Source organism: Anneissia japonica, unplaced genomic scaffold (genome assembly GCF_011630105.1).
Source record: "Anneissia japonica isolate Jap-2015-1 unplaced genomic scaffold, ASM1163010v1 scaffold284995_len508010_cov190, whole genome shotgun sequence".
Lineage (NCBI taxonomy): Eukaryota > Metazoa > Echinodermata > Crinoidea > Comatulida > Comatulidae > Anneissia > Anneissia japonica.
This window is the reverse complement of record NW_022730633.1, coordinates 335,931-350,769: the sequence shown is the minus strand read 5'-3', so window position 1 is coordinate 350,769 and position 14,839 is coordinate 335,931. Positions and strand designations below refer to the sequence as shown.

Sequence of the window (14,839 nt, the reverse complement as noted above, 5' to 3'; positions counted from 1 at the left end):
AATTATTTAAAAAAAATGGATAAAACAATTTTAATTAAAAATTTAACGTTGTTCACATTAAAATTCTATGTGAATATCTTTCCTGTAATACAAGTTATGTATTCATTGCACACTGTTGAGTGTAATGGAACCTATTTAGAATTAGCTTACATATTGGTTTATCTTCCTAATAAGATACAATTTTCTTAAAGTGGATCTAAGGGTTTTGCATCATCAACTGCAAGGGTTCCTCAGATATGGAAAAAAGGTAAGAGACGAAGCTACTCGATTTCTCTACCATGAACTCGTAAATATGATGGAAAAACGTCCTAATCAGCATAAGTGTACTCTTGTAGAAACGTCAGTAAAGCCGGGAAAACAACGAATACGCGGAGGAGGAGGAGCTGTAATCATATATGGTTCGATCGTCATCACGACCAGCAGTTACCAAACATACACACAACAGAGGCAGATAGACTCAAGAACTGATTCTGTAGACACGGCTATTGTTTGACTTCAAATATATTCATTGAAGTAAGTTGTATGTTAATATTTTAAACCATATTTTGTATTTTAAAAAACAATATTTATCAATGTTTGTACAAAATTTTGTTAATAATTATTTGCCAAGGTTTATAAAGAAAAATTCATTTTTGTGTACATTTCACTATATTATAGGCCTGTTCAATGAAGATAAGTTGTTGTGATATTTGGATTTAGAAATATTGTTGCATTATATAATTTTGTTATATTGTTTGATGGTTCCCATGGTTTTTTTTTTGCCATGGTTAATTGTTTACTATATTCACACATTAAGTGATATTTTATGTTACATAGTGTTGCATTTTTCATTTTCTATTTTCTATTGTGTTTTACTATTGTAACTAGTGGACAACCACTTTCTATTTTCTAATTCCGTTTTCATCGAGAAATTAATTTTTTGGAGAACATTGTATCGCGTAAATACGAGGCAGCAGGCGCGGATCCAGACCTTAGCACCGTTCGCCATTGCGAAGGTCAGGATGAGAGATAATTTAAATAAAAAATATGAAAGTGATTGCAAATTAATGAATAACAATGTTATTTAAAAGGGACTGTAATTAATCGGATATAAACCTGCTGCGAGCTTTCGTCGAAGTTATCAACATGACGGAGCTATTTCTTTTAAATACAAGTAATACTTTAATTCGTTTTTTGTTGACTCAATATGTCAAATAAAAACAATCTAAAAGGTAATTTAAGTTCAATTTCCGCCATCCAGAGGTACAAAATACTGAAAATTGTTGCACCTCAGCGCTAACCCATGGTGACACGCGTTAACGAGGTCCGGACACTCTTTCAGAACCCTCTTCCTTAAATTCTGGATATACCCCACCCCTGTGATACCTGCATTGATTGTAAAATGCTCCTGACCGATTACAAAGTATTTAAAAATAGTAACTTAAAGTTTCAGATGTAGGTGTTAGATAAAAAAACAGCTCTAGGTCTATTTATGTCCGCTTTTTTCTTCCTCCGCTAGGCCGTCGAGGTGTTTGTTTTGATTTCGCGCTTGGATGAATTTTGTCGGTCACCAATGACGTCATTGAGTGACCTCGTTGTTTCTAAGGTCTTACAAAAATGACACTTCAAACTCATTTTTTTAGTACAAAATCAATTTTATTTGTAATTTATGACCAACACTTGTGTTTATAATATATTTATAAATATAAACACGCTGTAGTTTATAGAAATTGTCAGAATAGGTGGCAGAGGCACTTTAACATTTACTTACAAACATGACATAATATTGTATTAGATTACCTAATTGAACAATGATTATATCCATATGCTGATACTAAACTGAACATATCCATTATTCAAAGCTATTACTGCATGGAAAGTCAATCTCAAATTGTTGAAATCTTTTAAATTAAAATGTATTACTTCGCTCAGTCTTGAAATATGCGTGATATTTCATTCTCTTAAAAAAGTGGCATTCGTTGTGTTTGTTAATTCAAGCAGATGTTTGAATGAATTCGTTGATAAAGCAGACAGCTGTTTGCTGTTTTTTTTTAAATAATTTGTTTAGAATTTATTATAACATCATCACAATTTCCTAATAGTTTTTAATTAAAAATATTACTTCTCACAGCACTTTTTGGACTGTGCCTTTTATTTCATTATCTTAATAAGTGCATTACATGGCGTTTACATAGCCTGAAATTTCAAGTGCTATGATAATCGTTTGCTATAGCATATTTTACCCTATTTCAAACCAGATGTTGGTTTGTTTTCCATTTGACAAAACAACCACAAATTAAACACTCTTCGCTCATGACACCGCTCTATACTTGTCAACATTGTAAGATGGTTAGTATGAACATAAAGAAATAGTGTTCTATTTCCTCTATGGTATGAAGCTCTGAATCCGCCCCTGGTACCATAGCTGTGCGATAGTCGGGATGAACTCTAGATCTGCGCCTGGGCCGCGAAATACTTTAATTAAAGGCCTCGAAAAGGGGTTCTAAAGTAGGTATAGTGTACTAAATTTTGTTTTCCTGCATATAGGCTACACATACTCCTACACTCACACACGCATCATCATCCTCATCTTAGTCGTCGTCATAATAATAATAATAATCATCATTATAATACAGCTATTTGGAATCTTTACAGCCCTTTTGATTTTTACTTCGGTTAGTGATATTCGCCCTTAATATATATTTGTTTTATTATTATGAATATCATTATTACTATTTATTATTATTATTATTATTATTATTATTATTATCAATATTATTATTAGGCTATTATTATTATTATTATTATTATTATTATTATTATTATTATTATTATTATTATCATGCATACATTTATTAGTTATAGGCATATCAGCATGATCACAGATCCTATAGGATCTGTGCCATTATGATCTAAGATGTTTTTCAAGCATAATTCATTGACTTGTGTCTTCGGGCAGCCTCTAAAGATGGTGTCATCGTCACGGAAGTTCATGGGAGTATTTTGTAGAAAACTGTCTGATAATTCTACAATATTTGAAAACTTGTGCAAATGGTATTTAAATCCTACTACAGCGGGTTAGGATTAATGTAAAGTTTGCATAGTCTACTTAACTAACGCACTTCAGATCCGAGCATTAGTTATCGCCAGTTGGTTCTATATACACGGCACTGCTTACTATTGGTTCGCATTACATAACCAGATGCGTATATGAATATTATTATTCTTCAATTTAGATTTGTGATTTAACTGGTGGATTTCAATTATATTGATTTTCCCTTCGTAAGAATGTTATTAGTAGATAATAATAGACAGCAGTTAAGTGAATAACTGGATTTACAATATTCCTTATACGAGAATTATGTGCTCGGGCAGTGTTGTTAATGTGCATAAGATTTGTGGTTAATCATCATGTGAGATTAGTATAGAATGCTCCATATTTTTCCTTCCCAATCCATACGTGATCATAATTTTCCTTCTTTCTCTCTCCTCTGTTAATCTGTTTTATATTAATCATTTCAAAAATATGTTGTGAATTCACTCTTTATTATTGCCTATGTATGTGCGAATACGGTACTTTTTCGAGTTAAAAGCTATGTTTGTAGGCATAAGTATACCCACATGTAACCACATTAAGTAAACATTACAATAATTTTAATTGTAATTATTAATAATATAATTAATATGATAAATTCACTTATTATTTTTATCATATTTGTTTGTTATTGCATTTTGCAATAAAAGGATTATGTTTATCTATAACTTGAAGCATTACTATATGATAAATTTTCAACCTACTGTGTTCAAACAAGAGTTAGTAGCCTGCTGTATGTTGAAATTTACATACCTCTCAGATTTAAATTTCTATCTGCCAAACTTCGCCTGTAAATATTGGTACTAAATGTTGTTACTTGTTCAAATATCTCGTATTACTGAATTATGAAATTTAAACTGTACGTCGAACGCCCACTTAGCAGTACCGGCAACGCCATCTATTTCTGCCATTTTTCAACAATAATTAACTCATTCTCATTAACTTATTCTGAGCCTTAATTGTCTGTTTGCGGCATAATTGAAACGCTTTGATGATCTCCGACTGAGAAGAAACACGTCATAAATTTTGTCTCGTTCAGTCTAGGTCATAGGGTATCATAAGTATTCACATGGTTATTTTTGATCGGATCTTCATAATAAATTGTCTTTCTTATATTTTATTATCTTTCCATTTATAACGCTGTTGAATTGTAAATGAAACACTTCAGTACTGCAATATATTAATCAGGAGATTTAGCTGTATGGTAATTATTGGTTACATGAGTAGGTCCGATAGTATGCCTTGATCCCAGCAGATATGAACTACGTCAGAGATAGATATTAGGTCTAATTCTTCCTTCCATCATACCTGAGACTATATTAGATCAGAGATGTTGATTTTTTTTTTTTATTACGATAGTAAACGCCTTGACACGACTTTCTGGGAACGGGTTACTTGTTCCTAGTTGTTTTCCCCGGCTATTTTTCCAGGTATTACTTTTTTCTGGATTTTCTCCAGGAATTTTTTCCCGAATTTCCACGTGTTTTAAATAAAAAAGACACACCGATATTTACCGTACATTTCTACTTTATTATATTGATATAATATGTACAATATTATTTGTTGTAGAAAAATATATATTGTGAAACAATATGATTGGTATTAACACTTGGCAATGGACCTTTCCGCTAAGACCCGCCCCTTTGATATTGTTGCCTTGTTGCTAAGGTCCTACAAGACGACAGTGTTAAAACATACGCGAACACGTGCGTTGTGGGACAACACGTGTGTTTGTGAGACGCGTGTGTATCCCTAGCGCTGATTAGTTAGTTGATGAGTTTGATCGAAACTCCGGAAAGGTCTATTGTAAAAACCTAAATTAATGTGTGTTTACAATTTATGTGCACAGTAGACACAGTTTGCCTACTTACCTGTACGTTTGCAACAGTGTAGTACAAAAAAAAAAGCATCAGTATTAAATAAGATTTAATAAATATAAAAGGAAAAAAGGTAAACCTTGTTTGTGCTTTAAGGGGATTGACATTAAAATTAGAGATTAACATACAATCAAAAAGATGTAGACTACCATGCATTTTTTTATTTCTTGCTTTCAATCTTTCATATATTATTTTGTTATCACATTTACCTCATAGCTCCAACAGCTTTGTAATAGCTGTCCAATAGCTAGGCCTATGCAATAGCTATCGCAGCTCAAATTTTTTCGAACAACATACCAATCTCCATCAGAGAGTGTGTTACTTTAAACTCTTTTAAAACCAAGTTAAAAGACCTTTTTTCCATCAAGTTTTTCATTAATTTACCATGTCATCCTTATTCTATTTTTGTAAGCACAGTGCATTGAGAGCTTGCTCACTTGCGCTATATAAGATTGAATTATTATTATTATTATTATTATTATTATTATTATTATTATTATAGCATTTGGTGTTACTACATACATTCTTTTTTCATAAGAACCAGTGAATTTTCTTTTTTACTATTTTTGGTCCAATTTCATGCTCAAAATGTTGTTATTTTGTTCTTATTTTACACAATTTTCAAAGATAGAAAATTATTTTTGTAGCGGTAATTATTGTACTGTATTTGGAGGGAACCTTTTTAAACTTCAATACTTTACTGTATGTTACTAGTTTTATTTGTTGCTTCTTATATATTTAATACGTTTTTAATAAAAGGAAACTCATTTGACATTTTACCTTAGCCTTAACTTGTTCTTATGTTCTTATTTTTTAAAGCCATTTCAACCTCGGTGTTCTTATAAATGTGTTCTTATAAAAAAAGTGTACTTTTGCATGTATAACTTATTTTACGTCAATGCTTTCAACGTTGATAAAGTAATAAAAAAAATGTTAAACTACCAAGTGTTGTTTGTTCTGTATGGGCTACCATTTCAAAATATAATGAAAACTAAAATAAGTATTTTGTAGAAATTAACCATTGTCGCAGCGCAGGCAAGGAAGAGGCATGCTGGAACGTAAAGATAATGTTTTATTATTTTTTCTTCATTGCGAAGAAAAACATCCAGAGGGAAACTAGCACGGAGAAAATATAGTATAGAAAATCCTGGAAGAATAATTGGAGGAAATAGTCGGGGAGTATCATGTAGGCTAGAGAATTACATTAAGATACCGGTATCAACCTTGTACATCATTTGCTCGAATAATATAATTCGGACTACCGATTTGACATCGGGAATTTGTCGAAAGGAAACATAAATTTATTACAGCCACTTTGAACAAACCAACGTCAAATTGTTGACAAAAAATGTACCAATACTTTTCTTCTACACAAGATTCTATCAACGGAGCAGACTATGTAGATGGAATACTAAATCCGGTCTAGATTACTTCTAATTCTATTCAAGAAGATAATCATTAGTAGATTAAAAGACTATTGAGACTTAGTGAACATACGTTTAAAGAGAAGGTGTTCATAAAATAATAAGTCAATGTGAAAAAGAAATAGAGATTGTAGAGAATCTACATTATAAAATAAGATAAAATAAACTATTGTTAAAATCATGAAAAATTTTGGATCCTTGACCTACTGTACATAATATGATGCCTAATAATTATGATAAAAGCTATCCGCCAGACACCATCAAGCTGCTTATAAGCCAAGATTTTGGGGTTTCGAATTTTAGTATAAATAATTGAAAAAATAAGCCTAACTGAGTCACTTCCTATGGTATATAAACTCCAGTCCGACACCATCTTCGCATTTCTGAGTCTTTTTAAAGTTGAAAGTTTAGATTCTGAAAATGTTGTGAACAATTCGGTGAAAGGGATGCAGTTTGAGTATTATGGGTCCTCTTAAAGAATGAGTTGCCTGCATGTATTGAATTGTAAACAAAATGATTACCTGCATCTTTTTGTATATATATATATATATATATATATATTCAAGGTATATTTATTTATAAAAACATCAAAAATTGTTCATGGCAGCCAAAGGCTGAATTGATACAATTTTACAAAATTTTGCATTCACATTTTTACATTTAAAGAAAAAAACCTTGGACCAATTAATTAATGATAATGAAAAAACATCAAAGGAATGCAAGTACCAAAAATAATACAAAAATGCACAATTCCACAAAGCCAAAACCCAATAAGAATAAACATTAAAGTGACCATCAATCCAATTAAACTCATGAACTAAGAATAAAAGCACTAGTCTGTTGAAGCATCCTTATTCCACAAATTGATCAAATAACGGATTGGACTATTTTTAAACCGTTTTGTACGTATCTTGGGTAAGGAGAGATGGTTAGCATTGCGTAATGTTTTACTACTCTCTTGCCCTCTAGATCTAGGCAACCAAATACGAAAATCATTTACATTTCAGTTGTAAAATTCTACCAGATTGATCTCTTGTGTTGCAGAAATTAAGTTGATTTCTACTACAGCACATTATTTCATTTAATTTTTGACATGGGACGTTCTAGCATTTGCAAAGATTTAGAGTGCTGTGGTTAGGTTATGCTACACAATAAAGTTAACACAATGTTGTAGCAACATTGCTATTTAGTCAGAAATTATAAACGTTATAAATACAGTATCACACTGTGCTATTTAATTTAGAAGACATCATTTTAGAATAACAGAGACAAAACCCAATGAACATGATATCTCTGTTTACACTGAATGCATTTAGTTTGTATAAGGAATACAAAAGCTAATTAGATTTTATTTTAGATTAGCTTATTATCTAATAACAATCCTTGGTAATTAAATCACGTGACAGTATCGGTTGCATTGTGTTTTGTAAAATATAAAAAAATACATTTTCTCTATTCCAAATGTGTTGAGGGTAAGGAAGTTTGACTACTTTAACTACTTTTATAAGACTATTCTTTTAAGCATTGGAATGCTAAGTAAAACTTGACTGAGTAAGCAGTGCTGGAAAGAACCAGTGTTGTACTGACAAAAAAAGGTTACTGATTAAAACTTAAGAATTATGTATGAGAGTAGGCCTAACATTTTTAATTGGATGGGAACACATGCAAAAATATTTACTTTTACTCAAACAAGATCTTAAAAATAGGTAAGACAACATAATGAGTATTAAAAAGGAAGGCAACTGATTAAAGTTGCTCTGAATGTTAATGCACCTTGCATGGAATATTTTATGGTGTAGAACAATGTATTTGTAGTATTATTTTATGCTAGAACTTAGCAGTGAGTGAAAAAAGCGTAAATACTATAGATATTGTGATATAATTAATACAATTACCGTTGTTGCCATGAAATTAGGCAATCTTGATAGAATCCGTGAAATCAACAAGATAAAATGGTTGAAAGTGATTAGATCTAAACTAAATTTAAACTAGAATAAGAGGCCTAAATAGAATCTGGTGTATAACTAGTTTAAAATACGCTATTGATAAAAGACCATAATGTAAATTCTAACAACGATAAATACTTTAACCTAATTAAGGTAAGACTTTGCAATGCCAAACAAAGAGCTCCATCTTTGGAGCATCATAATTTGATTATTTTTATGGAACATCTTAGAGTTTTATATTCATCAAGGGCCTAGCTTATAAGCAACTCGCCCTTGGATGAGAATGAAAATGTTAAGAACTCTCGGCGTTTGTTGTCCAGAGCACACCGCTTCGTCAGCCAACACTATAGCCGTTTTCAAACAGAGGCTCTGGAAATATTGCGGTATAATACCGTTACACTCACTGACATATAACGCCTTTCTGTATGAATGGATCCCGCACGTTGAGAGAGGCATTGGTTAATCTTTTTAGTCATCACATAATTGTTATGTTTATAGAAAAATGCGCAAATGCAAGTACATTAAAAAATATCGTAAAGGAAGGTTAGACTTTATAGGAATTTTAGACTTTATAGGAATTTCCTTGACGTTATTCTAACTTTGGTACGGTATGTGCAGTACCGGTACAAAATATTTTCCATCTGCACCTACATGCTGCAACAACAACTAAATGTTCGAGAAAGGATAATACGTAAATCTATATAGACCTAATTAAGGAAGAAATAACTTATTTTTGGAGATTTCAGGTGATCAGAGGGCGTACTAAGAATAAATAAAAAAATATGATTTTCTAAAAATGTAATTTCCATTTTTCGGATTGTCGAGGGTATGCAAACTGGACAAAAATAAAATGTTATATTTACTCGAAATTATCATTATCGGCTGTCGGAGTGTTCGCTAAATAATTTATAAAAAGTCTCGCCTAAAGAGTAATATTGCGGGAATGCTATCTGCTTCCGTTTCAGACACACGCCGGAACGCACCGTAACGGCAACATTGCGGTCTGGGGTGGATGCAGAGGGAGTACAGAGGGTCGCACCTCCTAAATTGTATTAAGAAAAATAATTGTTGTATTGTATTGTTGTAAGGTATGAGAGTGCAAATCCGGGCACCTAGAGGCAGGCGCGGATCCAGACCCCTTCGCACCGTTCGCCAATATAAAGTGATAGCACTGCATGGTGGTCTGGCGAATTCCAACTCTTTCTGTCAGAAATGCCACCAACCTAAACCAAAGACAAAAAATATATCGACAAAATAAATGTTTTGCATTGTCTAAGTATTAATCAAAGAGGGACTGTAATTAAATCGGCTGCGCGATAACGTACGGTACACTATTGAGTTCTTTTATTATTATTATTATTATTATTATTATTATTATTATTATTATTATTATTATTATTATTATTATTATGATTTATTTCACAATCTATGGTTAATACAAAATCAGTTACAGGGAGGATAGGCTATACATGTGCGTTGATTCTTATAACCTTATTGAAAGGCGTATATAATTTTATTATTCCAAAATTACACCAAAGCGAAAACATATTATTTTAAATATTACTTTTTGCTTGATAAATTATTATTTCATCATTTTAACGAATGCTATTCGTAAAAAAAAAACAAAAAAAAAACAAAAACAAAACAAAAACAAAACAAAACAAACAAGTCTTTAATAGATTTGGCAGCCTATTGTATATCTAGAGCTTAAAACTTACGAACACACTTTGATACAGTACATCTTAAAAGAAAGTCAAAAATGACCACCGAGCACCGAGAGACTGTAAATGAACACGGAAAAAAAGCATTGACGTGAATGGTATGTAAATTTCAAATCACACAAAGCTGGAAGTGGAAAAAGATTTTTTTTTTTAAAATACTGAGAAATTGAGAAGCTATCTAATAAGCGTATAATACTGCATTAATTGGAAAGTAAAATGTAAAGTTTCCAGGCCCGTCCAGTTGGTGTGGTGTTACTAAGAATGTGTATAACGCACCCAACCAAATTTGAAAAGTTCTACATTTCCAAGACAGTCGAGAATGTACTGAAGATAAATTTGTGAATTTCTGTGATTTAAAAATAAAATCTGAATTTTTTACATTTTAACCAGTAGGCCTAATCTACTCAGTATGCCGTGATTCGGAAAAACGCAATTTCTTCAATTTTGAAATTTTGACTTAGGGGCACCCGGCCTGTGGATGTAATTTATCATGGAACGTGAATATACTCCAAGACATTTATGCATAATTAATTGCTTTCCAGCTGGTGGCGGTACAATAAAAATGCATTATTATTATTTTTTTTAAGATTAATTTTAGAACCGCACTATAAACAAGATTATTAGGTTAATCATTTCACGTCGGCGCGTGCACAGAAAACGTATTTTTTTATTTATCTATTTTTTTTTTTATTGAATTTGGATTTAACATTTACTGATTATATAAATTGTAGATAATTACTGTTGTCCGATTGTGTGCTTTGGAAAATGTGACGACGAATTCGGGATACGGGCCTCTGTTGACACTCATATCAAGGGGCCTATTAATTAACCTTGCGCAGGAGCATGTTGCCACCTGCTACGATGCTTCCTTCTCCTCCTTATCATCATCATCACATCATCATCATCATGATCTTCATCATCGCAATTATTAATTGTCCATGGTAAAATGGGGAAAACTATGAATTCAGTGTGTATTCATTCATCAATAGAAGTCTCGGAATGCACATAAGTGAATTTCTCAGCATCTAGAAAACTAAAATTTCCGAAGCTAGGAGAACCCCAAAACTACTGCAAACCACTTCTTCCCCCAGCCCCACGTCTAAAATAGTCTTCCAGCGACAGAACAAGCAAACATTACGTTCTCTTCCCATGACCCCGCCCACTCAGGGACCCCATAATGTGCGATAGTCAGGGTAAAGTTCGGTTTCCATAAAATAGCTCACCTTATCGGCGACAGTTGTCGGGAAGGTTGAACCTGGTTCAACTTTTCCGATTGTGTTGCGGACGCAGACGAATCAGGGTGCATTGCTAGCTGCCCTGCGCAATCGGGAAGGCACTGTCGGCGATAGGGTGAGCGATTCTATGGAAACCGAGCTAAAACTCTGGATCCGCGCCTGAGAGGTCCCTATTCTCAAAATTTTCTATTCCCTCAGGCTCAACCATAATGGTTGCAGTTGAGGTGGACCCTCACGCACCCCCTACCGCCAAATCCTGCATCCGCCCCAGATATTACTAGGTCTGAGATAGAACGCCGCGTAACCCCCAATATTGCGGCTGCGGTTAGCCTTGACCTATTCATACAGAGGGCAATGCCGAGAAGATTTCCGCGGTAACGTAGATCTGTATGAAAGTGGCCTATGTGAAAGCGGTCTGCGCAACACGGCGGTGGTGGCTCGGACTCTCAGCCTTAAGGTCGGGAGAGAGGACACTTTATCACGTTTGTCTATCTCCGCCCAGGAGTATAAGTGGTACTTGGTAGAATCTAATACCAAGCGCTGATTTTAGTGACATGGAATTTTGTTCTCCGGAGAGCTAAGAATGTGTTCCATAACTATAGGCGTTTGGTCCGGTAACTGGGTGTAATTATATAAAGCGTATAGAGGCTCTATACAAATGTCGTGTTGTGATTATTACTAATTGTTTTCAACGACATTCTGCTAAACTTCGGTAGGAATTTATAATGTTCAGTGTAAACCAAGCTTAGCAACATTCACCTAGCGCACGTTAGCTACGTGCTTCTTTATGGATATGCCTGGCAGATGGATGCAGTCCCATTTAAAATTGACTCAAATGGAACTGTCATTGTACACAGGGCAATTCAATATAGCGTTACTCAGCAGCTTAATTTGTGAGAAGAACAAATACGACGGCATTTTAGGACCAAATTCCAAATTGGTGCTCATCCTTCACAACAGTACTCATTCACTAAAATAAATTACTTTGTCTGTGATTTAAATTTTACTAGTGACATTAATGACATGTCGTCGCACATTAGATTTCTTTTCTTAAACTACTGATTGTCATCAGCTAAAATGCGTATTGTCGCCCCGTGGACACGCACGTCGCGTGGTAATAAAGCACTCGCAAATTGCACCCCAATTACGGAGCAATCATCCAATAAATGATACAAGATATTAAATGCTCAGCTCTTTATTGAATGTACTTCCTACCAACGTTACTACGGTACACATTCAATACGGCTTTTCACGACGAGACAACAAATCAAAGGTTTATTTTATGTTGTGTTAATTAGCATTTAGGTGGCGTCATGTACCCATTTATAATACTCCTGGTAGAGAGAAGCAATTCGGATTATAAGTATCTTGCTCAAAGACACAGAATGAGTGAGAGAGGGGTAAAAATACGACATTAGGTTTGAAAAACCAACTCTAGCGTACCCCTGAGACAAATCGTTTGTTTAGCAATCTTTCAAGATTTTTTTTTTGGAAAAAAATATTTGTTATATTGTTTATTGTTATTATTTTTATTATTAAGATTTTATATATTTTTACGTTGAAGAGTACATATCTTAATTTTATCAATCTTTCTACCCCAGATGAAGACCAGTCGATATGTAATCCTGTTCATAGTGTCAGTAGGGGTCTTATTACCTGCAGTTTACGTTCACGCTATGATGGATGAAAGAGAATTTGATATACGTGAATACAAAGACAGCTCCTGGTTTGACGCTTTACGGACGGAGTTCACAGAGCGGGCGCTTGACTTAATATACAAATCAGAGTCATCTAACGAAGTTGGCGAATCTGACGGAGAAATCGTCAAACAGCTTCTTCAGAAACGAGGCGGCCAGGGATCTCGCCGACGGAATATTCCTCCTTACGAAAGTAGACAGCGGCCACCGAGGACATTCAAATTAGACATCTAGGATAGAATAACTGTTAAAGGGTTGTCCGTTTTCATGCTAAAGTTGTTTCGTGGGTTTGAAATTTGACTTTTGTTATACTAGATCTCTCACCAACGTAGATCTACCTTGATGTTGAGACTTTAAGCTCTAGGTGTCTGTATCCATAAACAGATAATGTATAATGCTATAAATTTTTTGTCATACGATATGAATATTTTAAAGGTAACGAAAGCTTTTAAAAGTACGACAGGCCTGCAATGGGTACGGTAGCTGTTGCATCCTTACGGAAACAACAACGAACTTAGTCGAAGTCGCATCTCCGTTTTTTCTTACTTGTTTACTGTTCTGTTGACATACTGCTAACGATATTGCCTGTAGCCCTAAGTGTTTGACATGGGAGAGTACAGTGCAGTTAGTTACATTATTATTATTATTATTATTATTATTATCAAAAAATTAAATTATATAATATCATGATCATAGATTTCTTCTTCAGAATATTAATAGGTTAAATAGGCCCATGATTTAAGATTATGATATCTACTTTTCTGATCTATGATTCTTCAATGTAAAATGTAGGCCTATGCTGTGATAGAGGATGGATACTGACTCAAACCTTTGAAATTCGTTGTCGTTTTCGTATTGTTCGTTTTCTTTTAGATGTGCGGTAACAGGAAACATGATGACGAGAAGCTATATACAGGACACGTCAGCGCACGTGATATGCCCCTAAACATAATAGGCCTAGGCCTACGTTATCGGATATACATAATCTTAAGCCGGAGACACACTGCGTCAGCCGAAGAATATATTTCCGATCTGTATGATCGCTTGACGACGAGTCATCATCTGCTAATTGCCTGTGGTATTCTATGAGCGGATCGTCGGTCGGTGAATGCAGTCCATCGCGCGCGAATCGTCTCCATGAAATGCCGTCGGCTGAGTCGGCCGACGCAGTGAGTGTCCGGCTTTATAGAACAATCTGCATTTCGTTGAACTCGTTTATATTGCGTGCATTTCCAACCATAAAGTTAAATTAAATTTGAAATGTAAAGAAATACAGACATGCCTATAGAATCTCAATATAAACGTAAAAATTAAGTGATAGGTTTCACACGAAATTAGTGTGTTGTGCATTTTAATGGCTAAACTGCTTTGTCGATCGCAGCTGTTTAGTTTCTTTGATGGGTAATCTAGGCGTGTGTCTGTTTTTAATAGCTAGTCAATGGAGCAGATTTTGAAGTTTAAATACATTTTATTAGTTGTGAAATCAAATTGATGATTGTCGCTTTTTAAGTGATGTAATAAATGGTAATCATTCTTAAAATGTAGGCCTAGTGTATAATATATTGACTAAAGTTTACGAGTGTTTTAGTAATATGAACAAACACAATGTGCGAGGATGCTGATATGATAATGGTGATGATGAAAATAATGATATTATTAAGGAGCAACGAGGGACACGTTTGAATAATACCGTTATTGTTACAAAATAATTTTGAAAATAGACCTAATAAAATACGGTAATAGGCCTATATAAAAATAATACCGTAATATTATTTCGCATTTATTATTATTATTATTATTATTATTATTATTATTATTATTATTATTATTATTATTAACATACCGTAATTATTATTACAAACAAAG

The 14,839-nt window shown here is 33.6% G+C and overlaps 1 long non-coding RNA gene across 1 annotated transcript; it reads left to right on the top strand.

The window, feature by feature from the left end:
* Positions 1-340: 340 nt before the first annotated feature.
* LOC117114979 lies at positions 341-14,513 on the top strand. The gene is made up of 2 exons (XR_004446469.1): positions 341-513; positions 12,878-14,513. It is a non-coding gene; the product is annotated as an uncharacterized LOC117114979 (long non-coding RNA).
* Positions 14,514-14,839: the final 326 nt, after the last annotated feature.